Source organism: Rhyacophila brunnea, unplaced genomic scaffold (genome assembly GCF_057557595.1).
Source record: "Rhyacophila brunnea isolate RB1 unplaced genomic scaffold, BYU_Rbru_1.0 scaffold_13, whole genome shotgun sequence".
Taxonomy (NCBI): Eukaryota; Metazoa; Arthropoda; class Insecta; order Trichoptera; family Rhyacophilidae; genus Rhyacophila; species Rhyacophila brunnea.
The window spans coordinates 6,672,725-6,683,124 of NW_028232785.1; positions in this window are offsets into that span (position 1 = coordinate 6,672,725).

Sequence of the window (10,400 nt, forward strand, 5' to 3'; positions counted from 1 at the left end):
GCATATTTTGTTCAATACTATCGGGTCTAATTTTTATCCATTTGTTTTTAAAAAAATTTGCTTTTTCCCATGTATACTTAAGGTCTGTGCTAAAATTGATAGTCTCTGCAAATTGTCGAAAGCAGTCACTCTTTTTCTTTTTAAAAGTTTTTTTAGCTTTGGTAGCATTCTTTTTGTATTCAATTAAGTCTTTAAAATCTAAGGTAAATTCCCATTTTTTTAAGGCAGCTTTTCTTTTTCTCTTTACCTTATCACACTCTGAATCCCACCGTTCTACTGGATTGCTATGGCGAAATTGGGAATTATTCCGTTTTTTGGAGTGCAGTCTGTGACTGCTTGTGTGATTTTTTTAATGAGGAATTTATACTGCGAGACTGAACTTAAACTGAGAAAAGAATCTGATTTGAATTCATTAATATTTTCCGCCATTGTATTTTTAAATTTAACCCAATTGGTTTTTTTGGTCTGCAACTTGAAAGTATTTTTGAAATAAATTGCTTTTTGTACAGATAAGTTAATACGCACTGAATAGTGATCTGATCCCCGGGGGTCTTCATCTATATTTAATACAATCTGTTGTAGAAGATTAGGAGAAGCAAAACTAAATCAACATTTGATTTTATACCTCGTCGCAGATCAATACGGGTTTTAGTATTATTATTTATTAAAATTAAGTCGTAATCAGCTAAAGTGTAGATGATTCTAGAACCATTAATATCATTTCTATTGCAATTCCACGCGACATTGTGGGCATTGAAGCCTCCCACCAATATGGTTTTATCATCTAATAGAGTATTACTAAAAACTTGATCTCATTCCTGAAGCGACAGATTTGTATAATTTCCGCTATTGCTAGGGGGCATATAAACTGCAATGATATTAATTTTATCTTTAAGGTTAGTCAGTGTAATGCCCAAAACTTCAGTGGATATGTTCGGAATGATGAGGTTGTTAATAGCTTTGTAAGTTATACTATTTCTAATAATGCAAATTATACCTCCTCCTCTGGCGTACGTCCTGTCTCGCCGAAGCACCATAAATATGTAAATAAATAAATACGCTAATAACTATGTGAGAAATGGTGTCGTTTACCATGTTTACACGCCTATAAAAATATCAATTTCATCTAGCATCACTCTAAGCTCCTCTAGCCTATTAAGAATACTTCTTGTATTCCAGAAAACAATACGTATATCAGATTGAATAAATTGGTTATTGCTTTGTTGGTTGCTGGAATTATGCATTATGTTATTGTTCCTCTTGTCCTTCCAACGAACTAACATCTTCACTGGAAACTTTCAATTGTGGATTACTGAGTCTTTTCTTGATTCTTGCTTTGCGACTTTTAATGCTGCGTTCTTTTAAACAACTGTAAATTTCCGTGAGCATGTTATTAAGAGCTTCTATATCAGTAGTAAATTCATTTGCAATAATTTCGGTATTGGGATTTCCATGTGTTTTCACAAGGAAACTGAGTAATGTTTCATAGTCCATGGGAAATCTATGACGGTTACTTTCGACATGTTCCTTGGCAGGTAGCAATAGTTCATTTGTATCCTCAGTGGATACTTTTTCGATTTTTTGGGTGTCTGTTGGAGTGCAGGAATGCGTGTGATTGCATTCCTTTTCACTGTATCTTCAAATTCAAATTCTACGCTGCTGATATCAGTTGGCCTGGTCAATGGCCTTTTCGAACCGATTGGCGTATCCTTGTTGATAATAGAGTTGTCCGACTTTATATCTGCGGCAAGTTCATCCTCCTGGAGTGTATTTTCTCTCTCTAACGAAAGAGAGGTTAACACCTTTGGTACATTGAGAGAGTCAGGCAATTGTACAGTGTGAGGTTCATTGTTTCCAGCTGTTTTACAATATTTGGCGAGATGGCCCTCCTCTTTGCATATAAAGCATGTCTATTTTTCGGTGGAGAAGTAAATCCAGTACAGGGTATTGACCTGTCTCCGGAAACTTAAAATATGTGCATAACCCGGTTCGTTAATACCAGCTCTGATGCTTGTGATACGTGATGTAGTTTTTATCTTTAATTCATTGAGTTTTGATTCCAAAACGCTGTGTGGGATTATAGGACACACGTTTGATATTATTATCCTCTTTGATTTGGTGATCAGCGGCCTGATTTCTAGTATTTGGTTTCTAATTTTAACCGTTTCTTGATTTTCTGTTAATTTATCTGCTTGTTCTTGACTACTCAAGTATATACATATTCTTCCCTGGGAAATCCTAGATACATATCTTATATGACATGGATCTACCTTATTCCCGATCGATAGTGTGTATTCTCGTATAGAGATGCCATCAATAAAATCTAGAACGATGGCTTGCCCCTTCTTCGGAAATTGCATTTGTTGTGCAACTGATGCATACGACATTGTTTGTTGGGTTTCTTTTTGGTGAACCATTGCTGGAAACGTTTTATTTTTTTGATTTTTAATAAGCGCTCCTGTAGTCAGAGACACTTAAATGTAAACAACTTTGTAACAATAATTTATTATAACGCCGCACGCTCAACAGTCAGACGCCTTAAAGTTATAAAGAAAAAGTATGATACCCTTAGTAATCGAGTGGCAATAGTCGTGCACGATTATCAAAATCAAATAGATAAATTGAGGTATTTACGATTAATGGCCAACATGCAGTGATAACATTATACAATTTTATATACTCTATATAATATAAAAATATGCAATATTTTCAAAATAACGGTATTGTAAAAAAAATGAAAGTATATATTATGCCTTGATGATTTCACTTAAAAATTGTTTTTTTTTTTTAAATATTAAATATTTATATGTAAGTATATGTATTTCGTTTAAAATTTAATTAATAAATAGATTCCACAAAAATTTCTGTTTCATTTTTCCCCTGTCTGTTCTGTTTTGTCATGTTCTGTTTTGTCAAGTTCAGTTTTGTTCGGTCACCAATATCAAATTCCTATATTTATTGATGTCCGATTATTATACACGATTATACGGTAATTGTATGAGATGTACACAGTATAAAATGTAAAACGATGACTTAACTGTATTTAAAATCACATATTTAAACTTTTGAACCGATCTTTCAATATGCCTAATTTCTAAATTGGAGCTTGGTCTATAGTCGATGGCAGTGGTGGCCAAACCGTAGCGCTTGCGCCAAACTCAACGCATTGCCCGTTTTTGCACCTACCCAATCTTTTGAAGTAGGCGCAGTGACGTCCCTAGACAAAATGCCGTCCTTAGACAGCGCCAAAATGCCGCCTTATTTTTTATACAGTATTTTTTATCATCCTTTTATGATTAAAATATTTATGAAATGTGTTGTATAGATTCATTTCCAACAAAATATATAACTACTAATAAATCTAGTTTCATTTAATAATTTAATTAAATTTTGAAAATATTAATTCAGATACATTTAAAAATACACCTGGCAACCTCCAAAACTCGCGAATGAGCAGCAAAAATATTTGGTTAAATTTAAAATTAGGCAAGTATGTATCTACCTATAGGTATATAGGTAGATACATACTTACATAAGACGTGACCTCCAAGGACAACGGAAGTAAACAAGACATCGCGAACCCGACAGAAAATACAGTCTTGTTAAACCGTGTGTGTTAATAAATACATTTGGTTTCCAACCAGTGAGCTGATTTTTTAATGGAAAGATATTTCCGTTATTATGTACTAAGTTTAGGTAGCTATTTATATATATACCTAATGATTCTCCTCGATTTGCCGCCCTTCGAGTAACTGCCACCCCCAAGCGACGCTCAACCTGCCTACCTCCACGCGAGGTCACTGAGTAGGTGCCATAACTGAATCCATCTTCAGGTTTTCAACACCTGAGTGCTCTCATATCATCATTTCATGTAAAATGACATGAAAAATGTTCATCTCTCAGTTAAAAAATGGGGGTTTGAGTTAATTTCCACACTTGAAAGACCAGAATGAATGTGCTGTTAATTGAATTTAACGAAATATATTTAAAAAATCAAGATATTGCAAAAATCATTTGAAAGTCGTTTTCAAAACTGCATGCTCGCACTTCTAAACCCATTTTCAATTAGAGATCAAAATGTAATGCAGATGCCTAGTAACATACAAAAAAAGAAACTGATAGAATTCAAAACAATTCGTTATTGAAAATGAAATTTGATGAACTTTTTCCAGATCAAAATGCTTCTGACAGAATTAATTTCTGGCGGTCATTATTCTGTGAACATTTCCCAGAGCTAATAAAATTTGCAAAAAGTTATATAATGTCGCTTTGGATCGACATACAGACAGTGAACAAGCAACCGAAACAGAGCCGCTTAACTACACTTTACCACAGATATGCTGGATCGTATTTTGTTTCATCAGCACACAATTCCATTGACCACAGCCAATATCGTTCTTAATGTATTGGATGGCTCCAACCTGTTAGAAAGCTGGCGTGCCGGTTACCCCCACCCCCCGCTTCACTATCCATCTTGCTCACACCCATTGAAAACTTGAACAGTTGAACGCGATGGCACCATGCTTTCCATGTGACGTGTACGCCAGTTTATTGAATAAAGACTCTATTTTTTATGCTTTTAAATAAATGGCATCTTACTGCGGGCGTAAAGATTCATTCACATTCATTTTGCTTTCCGAATTAATTGTATAGCTTCGTTTTTTATTATATTAATAAATTATTTTTACTTTTTTTAATTCACCGTACCTTTCTGAACCACGGCACTTAGTATTAAGGTAACATCATTAGAATCAGATATGGTGACTGCTATAGTAGTGGGACAGGATTCGCTATGAGACATCTCAAATTTAAACTACCAAAATAAGATTAGCTAAGCATTTCGGTAAGTGTGAAGGAGACAGATCTATTCTGTCATTTCCTCTTTATTTGACTGCATTTTTATTTTTCCGTTGCTAGTTGGCTCTACTTACAAAATATAATTATTAGTTGAAGTCACCTCAAAATCGCTAAAACACGTGTTTGTACTATCACTTCCTTTAAGGAACACTGTTCTTTCGGTGGCATTTTTTTAATACAAGTTTTGTGAAATTCGGGAAGAAACTTCTCAGGGAAGTGCGAGGGACTACGAAATATCTATATACATTGAGATTTACTTAACAGCTCGAAAAAAAACCCTAAAGGCAAGTGTGTCCAATTACCAAAACAGATTTTAATATTTTTTAGTAATTGGACAACCTGTCCAATTACTGTGTTTGCTTAAGTTTATTGTGGACTTTATTGATTTATGCTTATTTATTATTAGCTTATTTACAAAATTTCAGTTGATTAGCTCTTTGCGTTCAGTTATTGACCGGTGTCCAATTACTATAACACTGTACTGTCCCATTAGTAAAATAATTTTTTTTAAGGTGTTTCACATTCTACAACATGGGTTATTTATAATTTTTGTCATCAAATGTGTTTTATTTTTTTATGGGTGAAATATTTAATTATGTATTTAGGTGTAGCCTTCAAGAATTATTTTAGGCTAAGACTTTTTTATTATCTAAACTAATCTATAGTTTGATTTAAATGCTATGTCCCATAACTATGTCAAAGTTGTCCCATTACTATGTTCTCTCATTTTTTCCCGAAGAATAAAAATTTCTAATAAATGCTTTTAGTTATATTATTTTAACATGCATTTTCTTAAATTTCATTCAATTCCGCATCTTTACATATAAGATATTATTTTCCCTATAGGCTAATCTTCTTTGACTTATACACTTTTTAAAAAAGTCATTTCCTTAATGTCCCATTACTATAGCATTCACGCTACGCTTGATTAAGACCGAGTGTGGTGCGAAGCGGCTTGGATTGCAAATTAGTACCTACATAACTACCTGAAAAACCAAAACAACATGAAAAGAGTAGTAGGTAACGATAAAGAAACTAAACGTACATATTGGCGATATGCAATAAAATGAATAGGTGCTGATTTCCTGATAATAGAAAAAAGGTGGGATCACAGAAAATGATCTATGTGCCAACGCCAATATTGTAAATAATATTTTATTTACAATATTGGGGTATGTATGAGCTAAAAAATGTATTCAAAGATGACTCTAGGTGGTAGAGGTACCAAGCATATTATTATTTTTTAAATATGCAATAAGTGCCGTTTTGTATCAAGTGACATAAGTATTAAAATGGATGACAATTAATGAATAATTGTGGTGTGTCGTCTTGTTCTAATAATCATACATACATACATTCTGAAAAGAGTTTGAATTTAGCTAGAATTTAGACGAGGGCTAATTATTATTGCGTTTAAATATTTCAACTAGGTAGAGGAAAGTTATCGACAACGAATTTTATTTAGATATTGACAAAAGTAACGATACCAGTATCTAACATGTCAATACTTTTTGACGCCCGCAATTGAATTGAACGATGGGACGCCATCTTGTTTCCTTCTGTTTTTCTCGTTGTTATTTTGTTACAGTTCCGCCAACGCTGCAACACTTATTCTAGTTCAATATAAGTATAATTTAAACACATTGCCCAGTGTTAATCATTTCATTTCAATATAATAGTACCTAATTACTGTTTGCAAAACTGCTTTTATATCAATACTGACAGCGATTGACATTCTTGCATAACCTAAAAATAGTGACACGTGTTGTATTTCAGCGTTCTGTAACCAGATTATTGTAAATATGGACATTAAAAGTGAACCGCTGGACGTTGAGTCAGATGGTGAAACACAGCGCAGTGTTATAGAATATAAAATTATACCAAATATGCACCAGCTTAGCCCGAAAGGTCCTCCATCACCAGAACTTGACGATACCACAATTAAGGTTATTTTATTAATGTTTAATTAATGTTGCGTTATATAATGTTATGGTAATTGTGCTGCAGATGCTGTCATGAGCTTTTATGATTTTTTTTAGTTTCAGTTTATTCCATATAATAAATACCTTTTTCGGTCGGCGCATAGGCTGTTCGATCCAATAAGTGTTAATTTAGAATTTTCATACATTTTGATGCATCATTAACACAAACTAAGATTTTATTAGGTAATATCAGGTAGGAATAGGTTAGATTATGTTAGGTTTTGATAGGTTTCATTTGGTCTAAAAAGAAAGTTATAAAATCTCATGACGGCAGCTGCGGTACATTTAGGTACCAATGTTTTTACACTCATTCCTTGTCTTCGAACCGTTACATTCAAAAATTAACTAGGTACCTACTTATTTGTTTGTTTGTAGGTTGACATCAAGCCTGACGTCGATGGAAACTGTCTTCCGATTGAAGAATTGAAGAAAAGAAGCGTTTGTCCCACTGGGCCGATATCTAATAATGATTCACAGGTGGGTACCTGACTAAAAATCAATTGTAATGTACCTAATACTAGGCGGCAATTATACAGAGGCCGGCATTTTCAATGAAATAATTTTTCGCGCAGTAAATTCAGTTCACAGGCGTCAGTGATATCTGTCCAACCAAATGTTAAAAGACGATCACAAATCCTAAGATAACCCTTAATGATTTAATAACAAGTCGACTGTTCGTTCAAATGCAAATATTCCTGTAAATACCAGACGAATAAAACAATATTATTATTACTGCTATGGAAAAAGGGTGCAAAACCGAATAATGTAACGTAATTCTTGTGATCATAAATTATTTTAACAAGAAATATTAGTAAATAACAACACAATATTATGATTTCAACTGTCTAACTTGTGTATATTATCTATGCTTTTTTTACGTATGATATCTATTGTCTGCAATAAACTGCAACTACGTTCTGTCAAAATTTTCGCTGGCTTGTGGCTTCTCAGCGAATGGAAAGTTTTGTGTATCATCATCACAATAATTTAATAAGAAATATAGTTATAAACATACTACAGTTGCAAAGTTAACCAATCCTATTCACATCTGTCAATTACTTTATGTTACACCCCCGTATGGTCCCCATTTGGAGATGTCTCTGTGTATCTGGAGACGCCCGAATCGGTATCAAAGCCAACAAATAATAAAGCGCTGATTACGAAAATAAATAATAATAAAAGAGCCCAGCCGGCAATGCCGTAAATTTTGTTAACCGTTGGAGATTTGCAACGTCGCTTTCTTTTCGACGACGGTTTCGTTGGAAAAAATCACAAGATGGCGCTCAGATCGCGACAAGCAGCTAAACCGCGAGCACGCCGATTTCGTACGGATAAAATAAATTATTCAAAATGTAACCATATAGTATAATATTAACGTAAATAAACTCGCCGTTTTCCATCACAATTCCGGTGCCTTAATTATCCACCTTCACATCCCAAAACGCAGACGATAAACCAGATACTAAAAACATAACAAGACACAAAGTGACAGTTGAAATTCACACGCAAAATGGAGGGAAGTGATAAGTGGCCCCAGTCAACGTGGGACTACGCTTCTTGATTTTGATCGTCTGGAATCAAGAAGCAGGTGGAATTTCTTTCACTCGAACACACACCCTGAGATCCAAACCACGGAATAGGAAACGGCGAGGAAGAAACATCCAGAGGCTTGCCCTCTGGTGGCGCTCAACAAAGTATAATAAAAAGCAGTAGAAAGAGGATGCTGCCAAAGCCAAGCCAGTGAAGAAAAGAGCAGAAACACCCGGATTGCGAAGTCATGGCTCCCGATGTACTCCCGACCAACTGCATCCGCCAGCGAACTTGGCCCACGGACGAGTGTATCGGGCAAGACCCTGGCTCCAACGAGGGAAAACGGCATCAAATGCCCTGCATCATCAGCCGCTTGAGCCCTCTTCGTCAACAGCAGCGTGTCTGTGAGCCTTGCAATCAGCCCTGGCCCAGATGCACCATGATGAAGAGAGCTACAAAGCGGCCTTCTTCAGCTGAGCAAAGCAGCCTCCATCAGCGGAAAGCAGCCAAGCAGCATCCTCAGCCAGTAGCATCATAGATTAGTTAGTTTTAAGTGTTTTGTGTTTGGAAGCGATGTATAATAAGTTATTTCAGTGCTCGAAGTGAAAAATTTTACAACCCGGAGCGGTTGTATGAGGCAAAATGGCGTTCCGGTCCATTTCGGGCCCTGATATATTTTTAAAATTATTTTTATAAACTTTAAAGCCATTTTAAGTATTAAATTAAGTTTTCTGCATATTATATTATTATAATATCAGTGCAGTGCGTGTAATTCAATAGCCACGGCAGGGCAAGCGAGCAAAAAGGGGGTCGAGTAATATGCCGGTATGCATTTTCGTGAGGGATCGACTGATTTTCGGACGGTCGCTGTTGGGAAGGCTGGGTGCGACGTCCTCTCTCAGCATCCGCCCGTACGGTAGAACGGGGCACCGCGAACCACTACGCCCACGAAGCGGCGTAGTGCTGCATCCGAGTCTCACCGGTTGCCGACGGTCCGAGGGTGTTGAGAGGGCTGGGCCAATAGATGGCGCCTCGTTTAGAAGCATCTTCTTGTATTGAACTCACAAATCTACATAATAAACGTCTGTTACCTATATTGTCATATATATGATAAAGGCCATAATTCGGCTAAATGGGGAGAAAGTTTACCTTTTTAAACACAATAAATTGATTTAAAGCGTGAGTTAGATGAAAATAAGTCTGTTGTTGAGACGCAGGCCATGGCTGATGTTCCAAATAGCCCAGATGTCCGAACTTACGTGAAGCAAGAATTTACCGACGATCCCGGTTGCAGTTTCGAGGTTAGATTTTCAAAACTGGTTTATATACGTTATTACGAATTCGTTTAATACAATATGTTAATCACAGCACACAACATAAGGAATTTTGCATACGTGTGATTAATATAACTATACTCGCTTAAACCGTTTCGAGAGATTCTCTGGCTATCTATTGATTAATGTCATTGTCAATTATCGTACCTAGGTGTTGTCTGTCACCTCTAATCCCTGGTTCTTCTGAAAAGGTTAGGAAAATGAAAATGTATAACTGAACAATATTATATATCGTAAAGCGTCAATTACATTGAGCTTCTTTACGAGCTGTTTGTTGACGAATTTATAATCTGCCTGTAAAGTCGCCCAGTGTAATCATCGAACAAGCTAACAAGCAGGTTGTAAACACTCTACCGAGAAAAGTTGAAAGCCGGTCAACTTTACACGCTACACGCCGGCGTGTGGGCCTACTGCGTCTGCGCAGTAGCAACCTTCCGGTAAAAAAACGAACTACGTTCTGCCAAAATAGTCGCTGGCTTGTGGCTTCTCAGCGACTGGAAAGTTTTGTGTGTAATCATCAAATCGCAGTGGCTGAATCGCCCGCTTTTAAATTCGCCAACAAACAGCTCGTAAAGAAGCTCAATTAAATTGACGTTTAAGTCACAACAAATTGTAATTCTAAACAGTCTACGACAATGGCGCACCCAGCATTTAATATTGGGGGGGGAGGCAAGGAGGAGAATGTTAATTAGTCCCA